We start from the raw sequence: 21,061 nt of genomic DNA on the forward strand, positions 1-21,061 counted from the left end.
GTTGTAGTGTCGTGGGAGGCTTGGCACTGGTTCGTTATCATGTCATGATTGGTAAGAAGGGGGAAGGAGGTGTAAGCTACTTGAAGTTTTAATGTGTATTGGATGTAAGGAGATGTTCAATGTGGATGAGTAAGTAGAGAAATTTTACGAGTTAGTATTCGAGTAGGGGAGACTAAACAGATTTGGAACCCGAAATATAATGCAGTACTCTGGGGGAAGTGGGAGGCAGATGGAAACTGGGTGTAGGAGACATCCAGGATACACAAACGTAGGAGAGGATGGATTAGGTCAAGATAGTATTCGTGTGAACCAATGTGGTCCTCACGTTCAGCTAGTTAGTAGTTTTCACTGTGTTTCTAAATTGGCTGGTTGTACATAGTGAGGTACAAGTTACTGGAGCGAGAGGTGACAATTCTTGGAAGGATTAATCTTGAGGAGGATAACTGGTTGAGATTCAGTTGAAGCGATTATCGATATTTGTGGAGGGTGCGTCACATAGCTGCGAAGACAGTATCGTTGGTGCACTGGAGAATGTAGGTAGATGGAGGGAGAAATTGAGGACTGGATAACCGGACCGAGACTTTATGATCTTTCTTTGATGTGTAAATGCAGCTAATAAGAGACAATTGTGAAAGCTAGTTTTAGTGTCTTCAGTCATGTTCATATGTTGCTGGGATGATGCTTCGAAAATCAAGATGCGTAGCATCAGTTACTTTTTAAAAATTATTGAAAATTTTTTTACGTTACTTTCTAACGTTGTATGGAAGTAGAATAATACTAAAGGGAGAACAAGCTGAAATTTGCTCAAGCAGTGCTGGCACTACACACATGCTTTCTGGTTTGTCAGGACAGGACAACGCTGCAACTCTCTTACGGTTCCGGCACACGTAAGTACTGTATTACTAGATGATCAAAGTTGGCAGCGACAGGGCACAAAACACTTAAAGGGCACCTGAAAGGACGGGATGTTAAGAGACGGAACGTGCCTCCTCCCGCCCCCTGAAGTCATGGGCACAGTTTTATTCATATACACTCCTGGAAATGGAAAAAAGAACACATTGACACCGGTGTGTCAGACCCGCCATACTTGCTCCGGACACTGCGAGAGGGCTGTACAAGCAATGATCACACGCACGGCACAGCAGACACACCAGGAACCGCGGTGTTGGCCGTCGAATGGCGCTAGCTGCGCAACATTTGTGCACCGCCGCCGTCAGTGTCAGCCAGTTTGCCGTGGCATACGGAGCTCCATCGCAGTCTTTAACACTGGTAGCATGCCGCGACAGCGTGGACGTGAACCGTATGTGCAGTTGACGGACTTTGAGCGAGGGCGTATAGTGGGCATGCGGGAGGCCGGGTGGACGTACCGCCGAATTGCTCAACACGTGGGGCGTGAGGTCTCCACAGTACATCGATGTTGTCGCCAATGGTCGGCGGAAGGTGCACGTGCCCGTCGACCTGGGACCGGACCGCAGCGACGCACGGATGCACGCCAAGACCGTAGGATCCTACGCAGTGGCGTAGGGGACCGCACCGCCACTTCCCAGCAAATTAGGGACACTGTTGCTCCTGGGGTATCGGCGAGGACCATTCGCAAACGTCTCCATGAAGCTGGGCTACGGACCCGCACACCGTTAGGCCGTCCTCCGCTCACGCCCCAACATCGTTCAGCCCGCCTCCAGTGGTGTCGCGACAAGGGTGAATGGAGGGACGAATGGAGACGTGTCGTCTTCAGCGATGAGAGTCGCTTCTGCCTTGGTGCCAATGATGGTCGTATGCGTGTTTGGTGCCGTGCAGGTGAGCGCCACAATCAGGACTGCATACTACCGAGGCACACAGGGCCAACACCCGGCATCATGGTGTGGGGAGCGATCTCCTACACTGGCCGTACACCTCTGGTGATCGTCGAGGGGACACTGAATAGTGCACGATACATCCAAACCGTCATCGAATCCATCGTTCTACCATTCCTAGAACTTGCTGTTCCAACAGGACAATGCACGTCCGCATGTATCCCGTGCCACCAAACGTGATCTAGAAGGTGTAAGTCAACTACCCTGGCCAGCAATATATCCGGATCTGTCCCCCATTGAGCATGTTTGGGACTGGATGTAGCGTCGTCTCACGCGGTCTGCACGTCCAGCACGAACGCTGGTCCAACTGAGGCGCCAGGTGGAAATGGCATGGCAAGCCGTTCCACAGGACTACATCCAGCATCTCTACGATCGTCTCCATGGGAGAATAGCAGCCTGCATTGCTGCGAAAGGTGGATATACACTGTACTAGTGTGACATTGTGCATGCTCTGTTGCCTGTGTCTATGTGCGTGTGGTTCTGTCAGTGTGATCATGTGATGTATCTGACCCCAGGAATGTGTCAATAAAGTTTCCCCTTCCTGGGACAATGAATTCACGGTGTTCTTATTTCAATTTCCAGGAGTGTACTTTTGGTTGGTTGGTTTTTGGGGGTTGAAGGGGCCAGACTACAAAGGCCATCCGTCCCTATTCATATACATATTCTTTAGGATATAGAGACTTTTAATGTCACCTATAACATTTAGTTCTTATGGTATGACATGTCTCGAAACCTAACGACTCACTTAAATAAAAAAATGATTATTTTAGGAGCCAGACAACCCACCTCTGAAAACAATTCTGCTGATGTCCACTGTCCGAAGTCAACCAATTTCCACCGTATTCAGTCGCTCCAAAACGAGCAGTTGTTCAGGTTGTTGTGGACAAGCTATAAATATTGCAGAATACAGCGGTTCACCTGTGCTAAGGCCCAGGTCCTGCATGATCTTTAACTGCTGTTATGCTCATCACCAAAGTATAAAAGAAATAGAAAGATTCTGCCCTCAGAAAAGGTAGGGTCGATTTCACTATCGGTATGATTATGCGCTAACTGATACAGGATCGTGTGCAAATTCTGGAAGACTTCAGGATGATTGAGAAACATTTGTAAGAAATCACAACATTATTTTAATTTTCCTCAAAGTAGACGGTGAAGATGGGTTGGCTGGGGAGGGGGAACACGAGCAATATCACTAAATGAAAAATAAAGAAATAACTGAAAGGAGTACAGAGAGATGTGTCAAGTCGATATGGTGAGAGATAGACGGAATTGGACGCTGTAGTAGCAGTAAATTAAAGATAAAGAAATAAGTGAAAGGAGTGACAGAGAGAAGTACCAAGTCGGCATCGTGAGAGGTAGACAGAATTGGACGCTGCTCGGAAGACAAAGTTAGGTGTCATCCTCAGGTGTGATTGTAGTCCGCCGTGTGGCGACAAGATTCACGTGGTAGTATCCCTGCGCCTGTACAATGGGACTTGTTTAATGTAGATGGATGCAAAACTTTCCAAGGTCGCATCTGCAGTAGAGCGACAGCAGAACTAAAGCGACTCGCAAACTGCTCGGCAGAGTGATGCATTCAGAGACATTAAAGAAGTGCAATTTGACAGGCGCACTGATACTGCCTTTCGGCTTGCGTTGCCACAGCCGCGGCAGCGAAAATGCCAAACAGTCGACAGCGGCTGAATGGTGCTACGTGAGCTCACACGCGATGTGAAGTGCGATGCGACGAAGTGGACGCCGCAGTCAGTTTGTTTCATATTTACGCGTGAAGCAGAGACGGTTTGCGATTTGTATTTCAAATCACAGTGTCTGAAATTTTGACCAGTGCTGTTCAAGACTGTTTCGTATGCCACCGATGTGCTGCCTTCAAGAATGAATTGGCAGTCAGAGGCTCAAAGGTTAGCCAATAAACAGCTTGTAATAATACTTAGAAGGTGTATTATTTGTGCAAACATATAATTTCTTAAATAGAACAATGCCTACTGACATTAACAAACTAAGACTAGAGTAAATTAGCATGGCAGTGGCGTTTGCTGCATGATTCTAGTGCGAGTAGTTTTCGGCACAACGTATTTTGGATTTTATTCAAATTCAAATGTGTGTGAAATCTTATTGGACTTAAATGCTAAGGTCATCAGTCCCTAAGCTTACACACTACTTAACTATCCTGAGGACAAACACACACACCCATGCCCGAGGGAGGATTCGAACCTCCGCTGGGACCACAACGTATTTTGAAAAGTTTACAATATAATCAGCTAATTCTTGTTTGTTAGGTGTGATTACTTCACTTGTATCATCAGCAAAAATAACTAGCTTCGCATCTTCGTGAATACAGAGTGAACTATTAAGAACAATAGTAATGTTGCAAGATTCGATGATGGCAGCGTAGATTTTTCGAAATCGGTAATGGCAATAAAAAGAATTACTAGCGACCTTGGCAATCATGATTCTTCAAGAACAATATAACTTTCACATCCCTCCCAACGACTGACACAATGTCCAGTATTTGTCGCTATTTTTAATTATTATATATCTTGGGGATGCAGTTTAATCAAAAGTATATCCGGTATTTGGGCAACATAGCTGCTAAGCGAGCATCGTATGATTACAGTTGAAGTGATCGCGTTAAAACAAATCACGCCCCTCTGTAATTACTAATCGGTCTTTGATCAGGCGCTGTACGGCTTTACAGGACGTATGAATTCTGAAGGCAAATAAATATAACTGCTAGATGGCATCACACACACACACACACACACACACACACACACACACACACACAAACAGCTGGAGTACCAGAAACCTCAACTTAAAGACCACTGAAAGACGTGACTGATAACATACTGTCATAAACACCCAAAGTGTCCGAAACGACAGCAAACGTACTTACTATGTTGCAGAATACCTAAGATCCCGATCTCGAACTACCTTGAATATTTTCTTGATATCTTTATCGGTTTCCAGGAAATGGAGGCTCAAAGTTACCCTACTTGTACACGTAAATTACACACGTAAAATCTAGTGTGAGGCGGGAACAGAGTTCATAAAATGACGTAGCATGGAAAAATATGCTGTAAATATCTCCCTTGTAATCTGGGAACCGTATGTTCTAGTACTGGAGCACATGCAAAGTTATTTGGGACATAAAATCCTGTATGAGGCGTAAAATCAGTTTTGCGTGGCTTCAGTTTCACATAAGTAAACTATCTAAATTTTACTGACCAATACATTCATTTTCATGAGTTACATACCCTTCTCCATCAGGGAAAAGAAGGGAATAGTGGCAAAATACTCTTCAAATGGGTCAAATGGTTCTAAGCACTGTGGGACTTAACATCTGAGGTCATCAGTACCCTAGATTAGAACAACTTAAACCTAACTAACCCAAAGGCAGCACACACATCCATGCCCGAGGCAGGATTCGAAGCTGCGACCGTAGCAGCAGCGCGGTTCCGGACTGAAGCGCCTAGAAACGCTCGGCCACACCGGCCGTCAAAGTAATCTTATCGGGGCACAATAAATGCGAACATGTTCCTGTTTATTTAAAAGATTCTGACTGAGAAGAAACCAGATGCCTCATTCTAGCTTCATTACCGCCTTCAAGAACTTTCCCAAAACTTTTGACATGCGAACATACTCGCACGTTTTTGAACATGTAAATCACCTCAAACTCCCACAAGCTCCTCTATCTGTAAATTTCGCACGCCCGCTAGTCCATGGCTGTAAGTCGCCCATGCCAATCCACTCGCTGGTTACCATTTCTCACTCACTCATTGCGCCCAACTCATTCTTATTATTTCTTTTTTCTGCCACTGTTTCCTTTGTCACAGCTACAGTCGCCTTTATTCTGTCCTGCTACTGCAGCCTCCTCTCAGTGTCACTATCTCTCTCTCTTGTTCACTCTTACTGTTGATATCTCATTCCCACACCTTGTGTCACTTCTCGCTGCCATTATATCGCTCTTCCTCATTGTCACTATCGTATACTGTGTCTCTCATTACCACTGGCTTTCACTCTCTTCTACTTTCTCTTTATTTCTCCCCCACTGGCATTCACTGTCTTCCCAGCACTGTTGCGTCACTATGTCCTACACGCTGTCCCCCTCTCTTTCTCTCACTCTGTCTCCTCCGCTCTCTGAAGAGCCAAAGGAACTGGTACACCTGCCTCATATCGTGTAGGGCCCCCGCGAGCATGCAGAAGTGCCGCAACACGATGTGGCATGGACTCGATTAATGTCTCAAGCAGAGCTGGAGGGCATTGACGCCATTAACCGTGCAGGGCTGTCCATAAATTTTGTAAGAGCACTAAGGGGTAGAGATTTCTTCTGAACAGCATGTTGCAAGGCATTCCAGATAAGCTCAATAATGTTCATGTCTGGGGAGTTTGATGGCCAGCGGAAGTGTTTACACTCAGAAGAGTGTTTCTGTAGTCATTCTGTAGCAATTCTGGCTCGTGGGGTGTCGCATTGTCCTGCTGGAATCGCCAAAGTCCGTCGGGAGGCATAATTGACATGAATGGCTGGACCTTATCAGACAGGATGCTTACGTATGTGTCACCTGTCAGAGATGTATCTAGACTATCAGGGGTCCCAAATCACTCCAACTGCACACGCCCCACATCATTGCAGAGCCTCCACCAGCTTGAACAGTCCCCTGCTGACATGCGGTTTCCATGGATACATGAGGTTGTCTTCGTACCCGTACAAGTGAGACAATGTGAGAAATGGTTTGACATGGTTCTTCAGCAAATACTTGCACGCTGCAAGCAGGGAAGGACATGGATGCAGTAATAAAAATCTTCAATTCGACCACTGTTGATACGAATACGAAACATAGTAGAATACTCTCATGTGCCAGTCTTTAAGCATTACTTACTAATCATTTCAGGAGGTCAAGTTCTGACGTATCATGCTGAATGGCAGAGTTCCATTTTTCAACATCCTCAAGGTAAGCATTTCCAGAAAGGTGCTACAGAAGTCTTCCACCTACAGTGAACCAACTAACAACGTGGATGAGCATGTGATAATTATTTCTCAGCAGAAGCTAGTCAGAAACGTGCCGAGTTTGCTATAAAAACGGGGTTAACTGTGTTAACTGGCACGTCAACTGTTCTGACTGTTGTTTTGCCTCCTGTGCACCGGGAAGTTCAACAAACGCGGATACTTGGAAACAGTAAGGAGCGAAAAACGAAAAGAAGGAACTCGTTCAAATAATACTCGACACTACGGGTGTGTGCCCTGCCTCAACAGGTGGTTCTAACCTTGATGATTGCCAAGATAGAGTCTACACCTGCGCTAGAGACAGTTGCGTACTGAGAAGTGACATTTACGCTGAGGGGGCCAAAGAAACTGGTACACCTGTCTAAAATCATGTAGGGCCCCCACGAACACTAAGGAGTGCCGCAAAACGACAAGCCATGAACTCGCTTAATGTCTGAAATAGTGCTGGAGGGATATGACACCATGAATCCTGCTGGGCTGCCCATAAATCTTCAAGAGTACGAGCCGGTGGATATCCCATCTGAACCACTCGTTGCAAGGCATCCCAGATATAGTCAATAATGTTCTTGTCCGGGGGATTGGTGGCCAGCGGAAGTGTTTAAACTCAGAAGAGTGTTCCTGGAGCCACTCTGTAGCAGTTCTGGACGTGTGGGGTGCCGCATTGTCCTGCTGGAATTGCCCAAGTTAGTCGGAATACACAATGGACATGAATGGATGCAGGTGATCAGACAGGGTGCTTACGTATGTGTCACCTGACCTAAATTTATCAGGGGTTCCATATCATTACAACTGCATACGCCCCACACCACTACAGCGCCTCCACCGGCTTGAATAGTCCCCTGCTGACATACAGGGTCCATGGATTCATGAGATTGTTTCCATACCCGTACACGTCCATCCGCTCAATATAATTTGATACGAGACTCGTCCGACAGGGCAACATGTTTCTAGTCATCAACAGTCCAATGTCTGTTCGACAGGTCCATGCGAGGGCCAAGCTTCGTGCAGTCATCAAGGGTACATGAGTGGGCTTTCGGCTCCGAAAGCCTTTATCGATGATGTTTCGTTGAATGGTTCACACGCTGACACTTGTTGATGGTGCAATATTGAAATCTTCAGCAATTTCAAATGGTTCAAATGGTTCTGAGCACTATTCGACTTGAAATCTCAGGTCATCAGTCCCCTGGAACTTAGAACTACTTAAACCTAACTAACCTAAGGACATCATACAAATCCATGCCCGAGGCAGGATTCGAACCTGCGACCGCAGCGGTCGTACGGATCCAGACTGAAGCGCCTAGAACCGCTCGGCCACCAGCGGCCGGCTGCAGCAATTTGCGGAAGGGTTGCACTTCTGTCATGTTGAACGATTCTCTTCAGTCGTCATTGGTCCCGTTCTTGCAGGGTCTTTTTCCGGCCGCCGCGATGTTCAAAATGGTTTAAATGGCTCTGAGCACTATGCGACTTAACATCTGAGGTCATCAGTCGCCTAGAACTTAGAACTAATTAAACCTAACTAACCTAAGGACATCACACACATCCATGCCCGGGGCAGGATTCGAACCGCAGCGGTCGCTCGGTTCCAGACTGTAGCGCCCAGAACCGCACGACCACTTCGGCCGGCGGCACCGATGTCGGAGAACTGATGTTTTACCGGGTTCCTAATATTCACGGTACACTTGTGAAATGGTCGTACTGGAAAATCCCCACTTCATCGCTACCACGGAGATGCGGTATCCTATCGCTCGTGCGCCTGCAATAACAACACGTTCAAACTCACTTAAATCTTGTTAACCTGCCATTGTAGCAGCAGTAACCTATCGAACAACTGCGCCAGACACTTGCTCTGTATTCTGCCTATTTACATATCTCTGTACTTGAATATGCATGCCTATAGCAGTTCCTTTGGCGCATCAGTGTATAACGCAAGTAATGTCTACTATGTTCCAGGAGGTATTACTTTCCCGCCTCTTTGCCACTGTAACTGTCTTCTTCTCTCCCAGCATAAAAAAGCGCGGATATGATCACATGTCAAAATTTAGGGAAAAATGTTTAAAGGTGCTGAGGAAAGTAGAATGACGCAGCTGGTACCCACTTTTGAGTCAGCCTTTTAAATAGACATCAACATACGAAGTCTGTTCAAAACATTCCGTAACATTTGTAATTTCGCGCCAATGGTGTGTTGGAGCTAAATGCAATTTGCGTCTCTGCACACGCTTGTGTTTAATACGTAACTGCCGGAACTTTCAAAAAAATGGTTCTAATGGCTCTAAACACTGCGGGACTTGTGTCGAGGTCCGGTGGGCCGGCCAGTCTGTGGATGGTTTTCAGGTGGTTTTCCGTCTGCCTCGGCAAATGCGAGCTGGTTCCCCTTATTCCGCCTCAGCGATTGCTGCGCAAACAAGTTCTCCATGTACGCGTACACCACCATTACTCTACGACGCAAACATAGAGGTTACACACCGGGGACCGAATCGCACAATAACCCTGTGTTCGGTGTGGGGTGGCGGAGGGGCGAAGTGGATTGCGGTAGTTGTGGGGTTGCGGACCATCGAGGCAGCGGTGGGGACGGAGCCTCTCCATCGTTTGTAGGTCCCCGGTTAACATAACATAACATAACATAATTATGGGACTTAACATGTGAGGTCATCACTTCCCTAGACTTAGAACTACGTAAACCTAACTAACCTAAGAACATCACATATACCTATGCCCGAGGCAGGATTCGAACCTGCGATCGTAGCAACAGCGCGGTTCCAGACTGAAGCGTCTAGAACCGCTCGGCCACAGCGGCCGGCCCGGAAATTTCATTGTGCTGTGTCTATTAGTTATCGTTCAGTGCTGTATCGAGTAGAACGGCGTGTCGCGCAGTTTGCGAATTTCGAGATGACCAAGTTTGAGGAGCAAAGCGTCTGCATTAAATTTTGCGTGAAACTCCGGAAAACCTTTACAGAGACACACCAAATGATGCAGGAAGCCTACGGTGATGAGTGCTTACGCTGTAGTCATGTACTCGGTGTTACGAAAAATGTTTTAAGTTTTTTTTTAAAAAAAAAACCCTTGATTCATGGTGCATTTCTTATGCACTTCACACGTTCCAAATCATAACGGTTTACGTGAGACTGATCAATGGAACACGTTACTAATCAACAAAATAACGAATGGTTCACATGGTTCAAAACTGGCCAGACGGAAGTTCAGGACGCCCGACGTCTACCGACGAGACTCATGTCAGAAAGTCAACGAAGTTCGTGTCACAGGGACAAACAGTTAATCCATGGTACTATCAGGAAGTGTCGCGACGCCTGAGAGAAAACGTGAGAAGGAAACGCCGGCCGGAGTGGCCGAGGGGTTCTAGGTGCTTAAGTCTTGAACCGCGCGACCGCTACGGTAGCAGGTTCGAATCCTGCCTCGGGCATGGATGTGTGTGATGTCCTTAGGTTAGTTAGGTTTAGGTAGTTCTAAGTTCTAGGGGACTGATGACCTCACATGTTAAGTCCCATAGTGCTCAGAGACATTTGAACCTTTTTTTTATGAGAAGGAAGCGACCTGAAAGGTTGCGAACAATTCATGGCTCTTGCATCACGATAACGCACCTACCCTTTCATCCCTGTTGGTGCTCAAATATCGCACAAAAAACGAAATTACTGGGCTGCCTTATCGTCCGTACGCTCCAAAGCTAGCCCCTGCGGACTTTTTTTTATTTCCAAAGTTGAAAACCCTGTTAAAAGGATGAAGATTTGCAGCGATAGATGACATAAAAGAAAATTGTCAGACGGTCCTTCGCGCCATCCAGCAAGTGGCGCATCAGTTGTGGAGGAGGGAATTTTGCAAGAGACCATGCACAATAAGTAAAAGGTAAACGTAGAGAAATTTTGTGTATAAAGTTCCGGAATTTTCTGAACAGACCTCGTATTCACATTTTCTATGCTGTGGTAATATTTTTGCGTTGGTTGACGTATCCGTAGCTTAGAAGTTACAGTCGCGGACAGCTCGCGACTTATTGTCTATCAACAACGTAATTTACACAGTTACTGTAGGTACACTAAGGTCTCGTTCTTGCTGGGTAGTGTGAAACCCCGCCCAAACGGAGCGCCCACGAATAAACCGTTACATCTGATGTTCAGACATTGCGCGAGTTGGTTCTTTGCTGCGGGGAACTGACGTGGTTTGTCGTCCACACCGGAAGCGCCTTGCCGCGCCGCACCTATTTTGCTGGTGTTGCGTGGTGCTGCGCTACGCGCCTTGTGTGCACAGAGCATAATACGGCTGCGCTGCGCACATAGTACAAGGTTTAGGCTGCGGTCACAGTGGTACAGTCATAGGCGAACTGCACCGCCGACCGACTTCGACCGGAGAAGCCCGATCGTTTCAAATCAGTAAGCCTTTACATGCACCACAGTCCACTGTTTCCGGTGTGATAGTGTAGTGGATACGTGAAGGGATACGTACAGCACAAAAGCGTACAGGCCTGCATTGTCTGTTGACTGACAGGGACCCGGCAACAGTTGAAGAGGGTCGTAATGTGTAATAGGCAGACATCTGTCCAGACCATAACACAGGAATTCCAAACTGTATCAGGATCCACTGAAAGTGCTATGACAGGCGGGAGGTGAGAAAACTTGGATTTCATAGACGAGTGGCTGTTCAAAAGCCACACTTCACGCCGGTGAATGCCAAACGACGCCTCGCTTGGTGTAAGGAGCGTAAACATTGAACGACTGAAAAGTGGAAAACCGTTGTGTGGAGTGACGAATGACGGAAGACAATGTGGCGATCCGATGGCAGAGTATGGGTATGGCGAATGCCCGGTGAACCTCATCTGCTAGTGCGTGTAGTGTCAACAATAAAATTCGGAGGCTGTGATATTATGGTGTGGTCGTATTTTCATGGTGGGGCTTGCATCCCTTGTTTTGCGTGGACTATCACAGCACAGGCCTACACCGATGTATTTAAGCACCTTCTTGTATCCCATTGTCGAATAGCATTTGGGGGATAGCGATTGCATCTTTCAACACGATAGAGCACCTGTTCATAATGCACGAATAACATTCCTGTAATGGACTGGTCTGCACAGAGTCCTGATCTGAATCCTATAGAACACCTTTGGGATGTTTTGGAGCGCCGCCTTCGTGCCAGGCCTCACCGACCGACACCGATACCTTCCCTCAGTGCAGACGTACGTGCAGAATGGGCTGCCATTCCCCCAGGAAACCTCCAACACCTGACTGACCGTGTGCCTGCGAGAGTGGAAGCTGTGATCAAGGTTAAGGGTGGGTCAACACCATATTCAATTCCAGCTTTTCCGATGGAGGGCGCCAAGAATATATAAGTCATTTTCAGCCAGGTGTCCGGATGCTTTTGACCACCTTGTACATATTGTCAAGTCTTTTTGTTGTGCCTATCTGCGACTCAGCGTCTCCGCTGTATGGTGATCAATTGGCTTTCAGGTCGTGACCATTCAGCCAAATCAGTAACGGAAAAATGATACGATAGTGTGTGGGAGGCGATTGTCTTGTCAGTTACGACAATACGTACGAAACAACAAACCAACACCCAGTTCACGAGCGGAGAAAAATTTCCAACCCGACCAGAAATAGAAGCCTGGTCCCTTCGATTAGCAATCTGCCTCGCTGACTGTGCACCTACCGAGGCAAACGATTAGCAAACATTTCGAAACCTTTCTCACGCTTTCACGTAGCTAACACTACATGCAGTTGATGGAGTATACAATTTCCGTCCTGGATGGTCGAGGCGGATTGGTAGATCTGCTGACAGGGGACTAAACAGAGAGGTCATCGGTTCCATGGGATTAGGGAAGGATAGGGAAGGAGCTGTTGCGTATCCTTTTAATGGAATCATTCCGGCATTTGCTGAAGCGATTTAGGGAAATCACGGAAAATTTAAATCAAGATGGCTGGGTGTGGGTTTGAACCGCCGTCCTCACGATGCGAGTTCCGTATGCTAACCATCGCGCCACCTCGATCGGTAGGATGGTGGGAGTGGAGGAAGGAGGGAAGAGGTGAGACAGGAAGGGCGTACGGCAACGCTACACCATTAACAACGCCAGATCAAGATTAACATGCCCGCCTCGTGACGATACGGCATAAACGCCGAAGAAGAAGAAGACATTTCACAACGCATTACAGAACTTGGCTGATACGTATCAAATGAACGAGGAGACGTTACAAGTTCATTAGCACTTTTTATTAGTAGAGGAAAGGAAAAAGAAAACAACAAGTGACGTACCAAATGGAAGTGTTAACCAAATGCGACCCATGTGCTGCACATTATATAGGCGACAGAAAAGAATTCTGATCAAAGCATCTACTGTAGAGCCTGAAATTTTGGAGCATTTTGTATAATGCAATCTTCGTATATATACTAAGATGGCATCTGTTCTTTCGGACATTTCCGGAAGAACAGATACCATCGGTCACCATGCAGCTCGTTAGAATGAAATTACAATGAAATGAACACCCTTAGCTGCTTACAGGCGTTGACATATGTGTTCATTTCATTGTAATGTAATCTTCGTATCACACACAAGGAGTATTTTAGTTCCCTATTATTTCCATAACATACGTTTGTGACAAAAATCGCCCTAGATAGCCTTTTGGGCATTACCCCTTCCTATGCGCTAAAAATGTCCATAAAGAGTGTTCATTGTTACAATGTTTTAAGGAGTACAGAAGTTAGTCTACGTGTGACAGCTACTTCAGATGTCACGATTTAATGATACTACTTACGCTTCGTCACATATCTACAGTGTACGTTGAGTTTCAAAATCGATCTGGCATACAAGTGACAAAACTCAGAAATATCCAGCAGCTATATTCGTCCTATGAGTGCCTAAGGCAGTAGCACACAACCCGATACTTACCGCCCACTAGCGGGCGTTCAAGTATTCATGGTGCGTGGTAGGTGGCAGTGGCTTTTAAAACATTTTCGTTATGTTCCCATAAAATTTTTACTTAAAATATTTCGTAAGTAATTATTGTTGTTATACGATTTAAGATGTTGTGCTTTATAAATTTTACAAAATAAAATTTAACAACTAACAGAGGTGAAAGAGTGGGCACTAGGTATAAAAGGTTGACTACACCAAACAGAATGTTTTCCAGACGAGCAGTGGACATTATTCTTTACAGAAGTACTTACGCAGTGGGCGTGGCGCTGCGGATCAGACGTTGTGTTCGCTATTCGCCAACTGGCGTCCAACTGCAGCATACAGGCGAGACGCCGTCCTTGGGCTACTCGCCTTGGGCTACTCGTGATATCATCAGTGCAGCCAACATTTCCGCGTGGAAAACAAGTGTGTCAGAGACACTGCTATTGCTTTAGTTTGTGGAACGTCGTACGTGAAACTGCTGCATATTTTAGGATTTTTTAAATTCCCGTGTCGTCCGTCGACGACGAGGTCGTTAGAGATGGGAAATGAATTCAGACTGGATACGGCAATAATTTTTTTTTATAAAAAAAAGAACTCCGGCGGGAATAACCGTATGGCAACAATCCATTCCGAGGGTTGTTGGAAAACAATCGAATCATTTGGGTGTAGTTTTAATTAACGGTTGAATTATTCATTCAGTCTTCGGAGTGTCACCTGCCTGTATGCAGAACCAAATCAAAACAATAGACTGTAGATTTACAAGGGTGATTCAGAGGAAAAGTATTTACTATGAGGCAAATAAGTTATTACAGATATACCATTTTTGGACGGAGTAAAATGGTTCAAATGGCTCTGAGCACTATGGGACTTAACTGCTAAGGTCATCAGTCCCCTAGAACTTAGAACTACTTAAACCTAACTAACCTAAGGACATCACACACATCCATTGCCCGAGGCAGGATTCGAACCTGCAACCGTAGCGGTCGCGTAGTTCCAGGATGTAGCGCCTAGAACCGCTCGTCCACAACGGCTGGCTTGGACGTAGTAACCATGGCGTGGGATGGACGCACTCCACTGCTTCGGAGGTGCGAGAATAATTCCTGAAAGAGTTCTTGTGGTGGTGAATACAGCCATGCGCATAACGCGCGTTTCACCGCTTCATCCCTTCTGAAATGCTTGCCTCCCAGTGCGTCTGCCATTCACACACATGAAAGTCATTCGCGGCGATGTCTGGTGAGTAAAGTGGATGTTCGAGACGATCAAAATTCATATCCTGTATTGTTGCTACAGTTGAACGGGCAATACTGTCATGTTGCAACAAAACACCTGTAGTCAGAAGTTCTCGTCGTTTACTCCTGATTGCAGGGCGAAGTGATTTCGTAGGCGAGTACGAATCACTCGTTACCGTTAATTCGTTTTCCATGTATTGCTCCAAACTTACCCCCTCTTGTAGCCCAAAGTGGAGTAAGTAATTTTTCTTGCCAGTGGTAGCGTGCGGAATATTTTTGGTTTTGGGTCGATATTTTCACTTCAAGTTTGTGACAATGGACCCAGCTTTCATCTCCTGTAACAACTATGTCCAGAAACCGACTATACTCCGTTCATTATAAGAATAAACCTGATGTAAACAAACACAAACGCAATGATTGGTCAGAAGCCGTAGCACAAGAACACCAGTGTTGTTGCGCTCTTGGAAGTATGTATTAGGAATGTTATTGCTAAGTTACGTAGAATAAAGTCCTAAGATATTCAAATGTGTTAGCAGCCATCGACGTTTCTCTTAATCACTCTTTAGTTATGTACTTTTTATTTCGAAAATCGTGTATCACAGAACACTGTTCTGTTCTGACTGTTGCGCTGTTTATAAGCAGTATGATAATGGCTAAGGCTGCTTCCTGTTACGTAGTAAAACACGCGTGTGGAACACGGTTAAAAAGTGCCGAGAAACAGAGTGTTCTTAATCTTTGTCATAAATTTACGAAGATAACTGGCTTCGAAGTTTTCCGACGGAATGTGTTACATACAGTTATCGAAAAGTGCACATTCGTGTGAAGTGGAGCCAGTAGCGTTGTAGCTTAGTGCATCTTTGTAATACATAGTGTACTGGTTCACGCCCTGCCCGATTCAGTTTCTCTTCTCATTCAGTTCCAATTACCTACATCTCTTAGTTGCAAAATTCATCATCATTTTTTTATGAATAGTGCTCGTCTTGTTGTTTTTAATTACATATTGTAGACGTAATTCCCGTTTTCATTTTAAAAGTAAATTCTCAGTTAGATATTTTATGAAATGGTTCAGATTGCTCTAAGCACTATGGGACTTAACATCTGAGGGCATCAGTCCCCTAGACTTGCAACTACGTAAACCTAAATAACTTAAGGACATCACATACATCCATGCCCAAGCAGGATTCGAACCTGCGACCGTAGCAGCAGCGCGGTTCCAGACTGAAGTGCCTACAACCGTTCGGCCATAGCGGCCGGCGATATTTTATGAAAGACTGTTAATAAAGATTGTTTAAATTAAGGAAACATAACAATTTAATTTTTAAAGCAAAAATTAAAAACTAAATACTCTTTATTTGGACTATGTCCATTGTTTTATGCCACAGTCGTAGAAACATGAAAAACAATCATTTTCACAGCATCAGGACATCATACAAGTGCTGCATTTCTACATTTGCTACTGTACCATTACAGTAAGAACGCAACACAACTGATGGAGCCAAGTTAAGGGATCTGGCCCAAGAAATAACAAGAGTTAAGTTGCAAGATGTACTGAAACTAACGCACGCAACTGTTTCCACATATCGCTGCCGAAGTTGGCGGGAAATAAAACAGCACGTCATAAAGAAGAGAAGAAAATGCGGCGCCTTGGTGGGTTCGTGGATTCTGTCGTTGATCGACTCGTTACCAACATAGCAGATGACAGCACCAGTACTGAAATGTGTTTCTCGGATTCGGATAAGGAAGGAATTAAGAGATACGAGACGACTTATTGTAATTAATACCTTCAGTAGCTTCAATAATCAAGAATACGTTGAAACCTTGCAGTATGCTTTTGCATCATTCAAAGCTCACTCAGAAAAGTTACCCTGTGTTTAAGTTAGGAATTTTCATCACTCTTGCCTGTAATCAGAATACTATGTCAAGTGAGAACGAGAGTATTTTATGCTTTTCGTCTGGTCACCTAAGAAGCTCGCGGTAGTGCTGGTGTTGTGGCGAATATTATTTCATTCTCTTTAAAAATTAACCTTCAATTTGTGATATGGGTGTTCTCAGCATCTCAGGTGTAAAAGTTTACTGGTAATTAGTGAAGCATGTTGGTCACACTGTTGAGCGCCTTTTTATATTTTTTTCAAAGGGATGCACATTGTTGCGAAACCATTGTTCGTGTTTTTAAAAGTACGCAACACTGCACACAAAAAGTTTTAATCACTGGGGTGCTGGTAACACCCCATCTACCTAGTAGTGCGATTTCCTGTGTTGAGCAGTGTACATAATGATGTCATATGAAGAGGAGCAAAAACATCTTAGACGGCTGTTGGAGGAAGTTTTTAATCAATAGGAAGACTGTGCGATTCCAAAGGTTGAAGATTTGGACGACAATGAAGAAGAACAATGAGAAGAAAGCGATCATGCAACTGCAAGTGATCAATCTGATGACGATGATAGTGAAGATAGGCTTCCTCCTTCCCAACAACACCGGAGGGGTTACTGCTTGGTAATGATAAAGTAACTAATAATATCAGAACAAGGATGCGAAATATAGTTACTCAGCTTCCTGGTACCAAACTAATCGATAAAGACTGCTGTAGAATGCTTGGATGTGTTCATAAATGAGCAAATAATTCGCTCAATAGTAGAGTGCACCAACTTTTATGTTGATCTCATTGAGGCCTTCTAAAAGAACAAAAATAGATGCCAGAAAACAGATGTAATAGAAATACGATCTCTCATTGGACTACTTATAATTGCTGGTTCTTATAGAGCAGCTAAAATGAATTTACAAGACCTGTTTTCTTCTTAGCGACTAGGAGTCACTGGACAGATTTTTGTTCCTTATTAGGTGTTTTAGATTTGATAATATTCATGATAGGAGGGCGAGGTAAGGAACTGGATAAAATGGCTGCAATACGGAAGTATCCACCTTGTTCAACGAAAACTGTAGAAATCCACACAGCCTTGGAAGTTATACTACAATTGATGAGGAGCTGGTTCCTTTCAGAGATAAATGTCCCTTTTTGCTGTATATTCCTAGCAAACCTACTAAATACGGAATAAAAATACAGACATTAAGTGATGCAAGGACTTGGTATACATCTCAAACGGAAGCGTATGCGGGAAAACAGCCTGAAGGGATTTTCTAAGTTTCCAATTCAGTTAAAGACGTCGTTTTGAGATTTACTGAGGGGGTTCAAGGAACTGGACGAAACATAACAACAGATAATTGGTACATTAGTATCTTGCTTGCTGAAGAATTACTGAAAAAGCGGTTAACACTTGTTGGAACAATGAGAAAAAATAAGTCTCAGCTTCCTATTGAATTGACTGTCATAAAAGGGAGAGAAACTTCAAGTACAATTTTTGTTTACAAAGGGGACATCACTTGCCTTTCACATGTACCTAAAAAAGGTAAAAATGTTATACTGCTGTCAACAATGCATCCAAATTCCAAGAGTGATGGAAAGAAACCTGAGATCATTACCTTCTACAACCTTACAAAACGCAGAGTTGACACAATTGACACGTTGTGTGATATGTACACCGTAACAAGAAGAACAAAACGAAGGCCATTAGCGGTGTTATTTCAGATGGTAGATATTGCTTGCATTAATGCTCAAGTTATAATGAAGAGAAACATCCCCAGCTTTGCTGTGCAAAGAAGATAATTTATAACACAAGTGGGGAAGGAGCTTGTGCATCCTCAGGTTTTAAAAAGAGCTTCAAACTCGGCTGCACCAAGATCCATCTGGCTGAAGGCAGCTAAGATCTCAAATATGAAAGAGTTATTCCAGAAGTTCAAAGTAAGAAACGCATATAAGGAAGATGCACAGTCTGTCCTAGAAATACTAACAAAATAACCAAGTTCTTCTGTTGCAAGTGTAACGAATTTGTGTGTTTAAAGCATATGAAAAACATCTGCAGTAAATGTATCAATTCAGAATCTTCTTCCAGTGAAGATGAAAATGTTCAGAGTTGAAATGCGATTTTTCTCTAGACTTTTGACATGAGTGATAGCTTTAAGTTATATAAATATGTCTGTTACTTTGTCTGTTAATATATTTCTATAATTTTAAAATAGTTAAAGCTTTTCATATTTTACATGCGGACGTGCATTGTCCTGTTGGAACAGCAAGTTGCCTTGCCGGTCTAGGAATGGTAGAACGATGGGTTCGATGACGGTTTGGATGTACCGTGCACTATTCAGTGTCCCCTCGACGATCACCAGAGGTGTACGGACAGTGTAGGAGATCGCTCCCCACACCATGATGCCGGGTGTTGGCCCTGTGTGCCTCGGTCGTATGCAGTCCTGATTGTGGCGCCAAACACGCATACGACCATCACTGGCACCAAAGCAGAAGCGACTCTCATCGCTGAAGACGACACGTCTCCATTCGTCCCTCCATTCACGCCTGTCGCGACACCACTGGAGGCGGGCTGCACGATGTTGGGGCGTGAGCAGAAGACGGCCTAACGGTGTGCGGGACCGTAGCCCAGCTTCATGGAGACGGTTGCGAATGGTCCTCGCCGATACCCCAGGAGCAACAGTGTCCCTAATTTGCTGGGAAGTGGCGGTGCGGTCCCATACGGCACTGCGTAGGATCCTACGGTCTTGGCGTGCATCCGTGCGTCGCTGCGGTCCGGTCCCAGGTCGACGGGCACGTGCACCTTCCGCCGACCACTGGCGACAACATCGATGTACTGTGGAGACCTCACGCCCCACGTGTTGAGCAATTCGGCAGTACGTCCACCCGGCCTCTCGCATACCCACTATACGCCCTCGCTCAAAGTCCGTCAACTGCACATACGGTTCACGTCCACGCTGTCGCGGCATGCTACCAGTGTTAAAGACTGCGATGGAGCTCCGTATGCCACGGCAAACTTGCTGACACTGACGGCGGCGGTGCACAAATGCTGCGCAGCTAGCGCCATTCGACGGCCAACACCGCGGTTCCTGGTGTGTCCGCTGTGCCGTGCGTGTGATCATTGCTTGTACAGCCTTCTCGCAGTGTCCGGAGCAAGTATGGCGGGTCTGACGCACCGGTGTCAATGTGTTCTTTTTTCCATTTTCAGGAGTGTATTTCTTTTATGTGGTACTGCTTTCTGAAAATGACGACTATGGATTAATATATTGCATGTAAATCATGTACCCATTAAATAAAAACTAGTGATATAACTAAGCATACAGCATATCACGACAGAAAACATATTAGGTCAAAAACAGACAATTTTCAAGTACAAAAATGCACACACAATATTATAATGTAGTAGCAAATAATCTAGAATAGTCAAAATATTGAGATATCATAAGGCAAAATGTTAAAGTCAGCTTGTGTTTATTGTATCTTAAAGATTTCATAGTCCATACAGAGAAAATTCTACTCTCGATAGGAGAACAATAATACATACACAAAAAATGGAAAATGTGCACGGTCTGATATAAAAAGACAAGAAAAGCGACCTGCTATCCTTACCTTGCTGGCCACCTGCCAAGAAAAAATATAATCATCATCAGTAAGTGGTCGTATAAATATCTGGAAATGCATCATAAACTATTATCATTCAGTAAAGTGTTTAATATTGGAAATATGGTGATTGGCCTTTCTTTTTATGTTCTCAAAGTTTCGACGTGTACTACATTCGGGTGAGAAATGCTGCGAATTCTATATTGACCTGCGTATAGAAGCTCAAATTTACTACATCTACTCTTTCCTCTGTTGGATAAATAATGTGTGCGTATTAATATCTTCTGCCCTATATAAAAGTCACGGCGTGTACAAACCTGTTTTTGCTGTCTTCTCCGGCGCTCTGCGGCACGTTTGATGTTGTTGAGCGCAATGTCAGTTATTTCATGGTGGCGTAGTCCACGAGATGTAGGAAAAGATACTAATTCTTTAATTTTGTTAGATGGTTCAACATTTTTCAATAGAACAGTAGGAGATAGCATAGTAGTTTCATTTGGTATGGAGTTAATGACATCCTTGAATGAGAGTATGTGTGTATCCCAATCAATATGTTTTTTATGGCAGTATATTCTACATAGTTTACCAATTTCTTTCATCAATCGTTCAGAAGGGTTCGAAGAAGCGTG

The 21,061-nt window shown here is 44.7% G+C and overlaps 1 protein-coding gene across 1 annotated transcript in view; it reads right to left on the reverse strand.

The window, feature by feature from the left end:
- LOC126282100 (thymidine phosphorylase-like) overlaps window positions 1-14,114 on the reverse strand; it is a 188,327-nt gene extending 174,213 nt beyond the window's left edge. Inside the window, exon 1 of the mRNA XM_049981559.1 lies at window positions 14,017-14,114. The gene's annotated coding sequence lies outside the window, so the exon portion shown is untranslated. The remainder of the gene's footprint in view (window positions 1-14,016) is intronic.
- Window positions 14,115-21,061: the final 6,947 nt, after the last annotated feature.

The sequence above is a fragment of the Schistocerca gregaria genome, chromosome 7 (genome assembly GCF_023897955.1).
Source record: "Schistocerca gregaria isolate iqSchGreg1 chromosome 7, iqSchGreg1.2, whole genome shotgun sequence".
In the NCBI taxonomy this organism is placed as follows: Eukaryota; Metazoa; Arthropoda; class Insecta; order Orthoptera; family Acrididae; genus Schistocerca; species Schistocerca gregaria.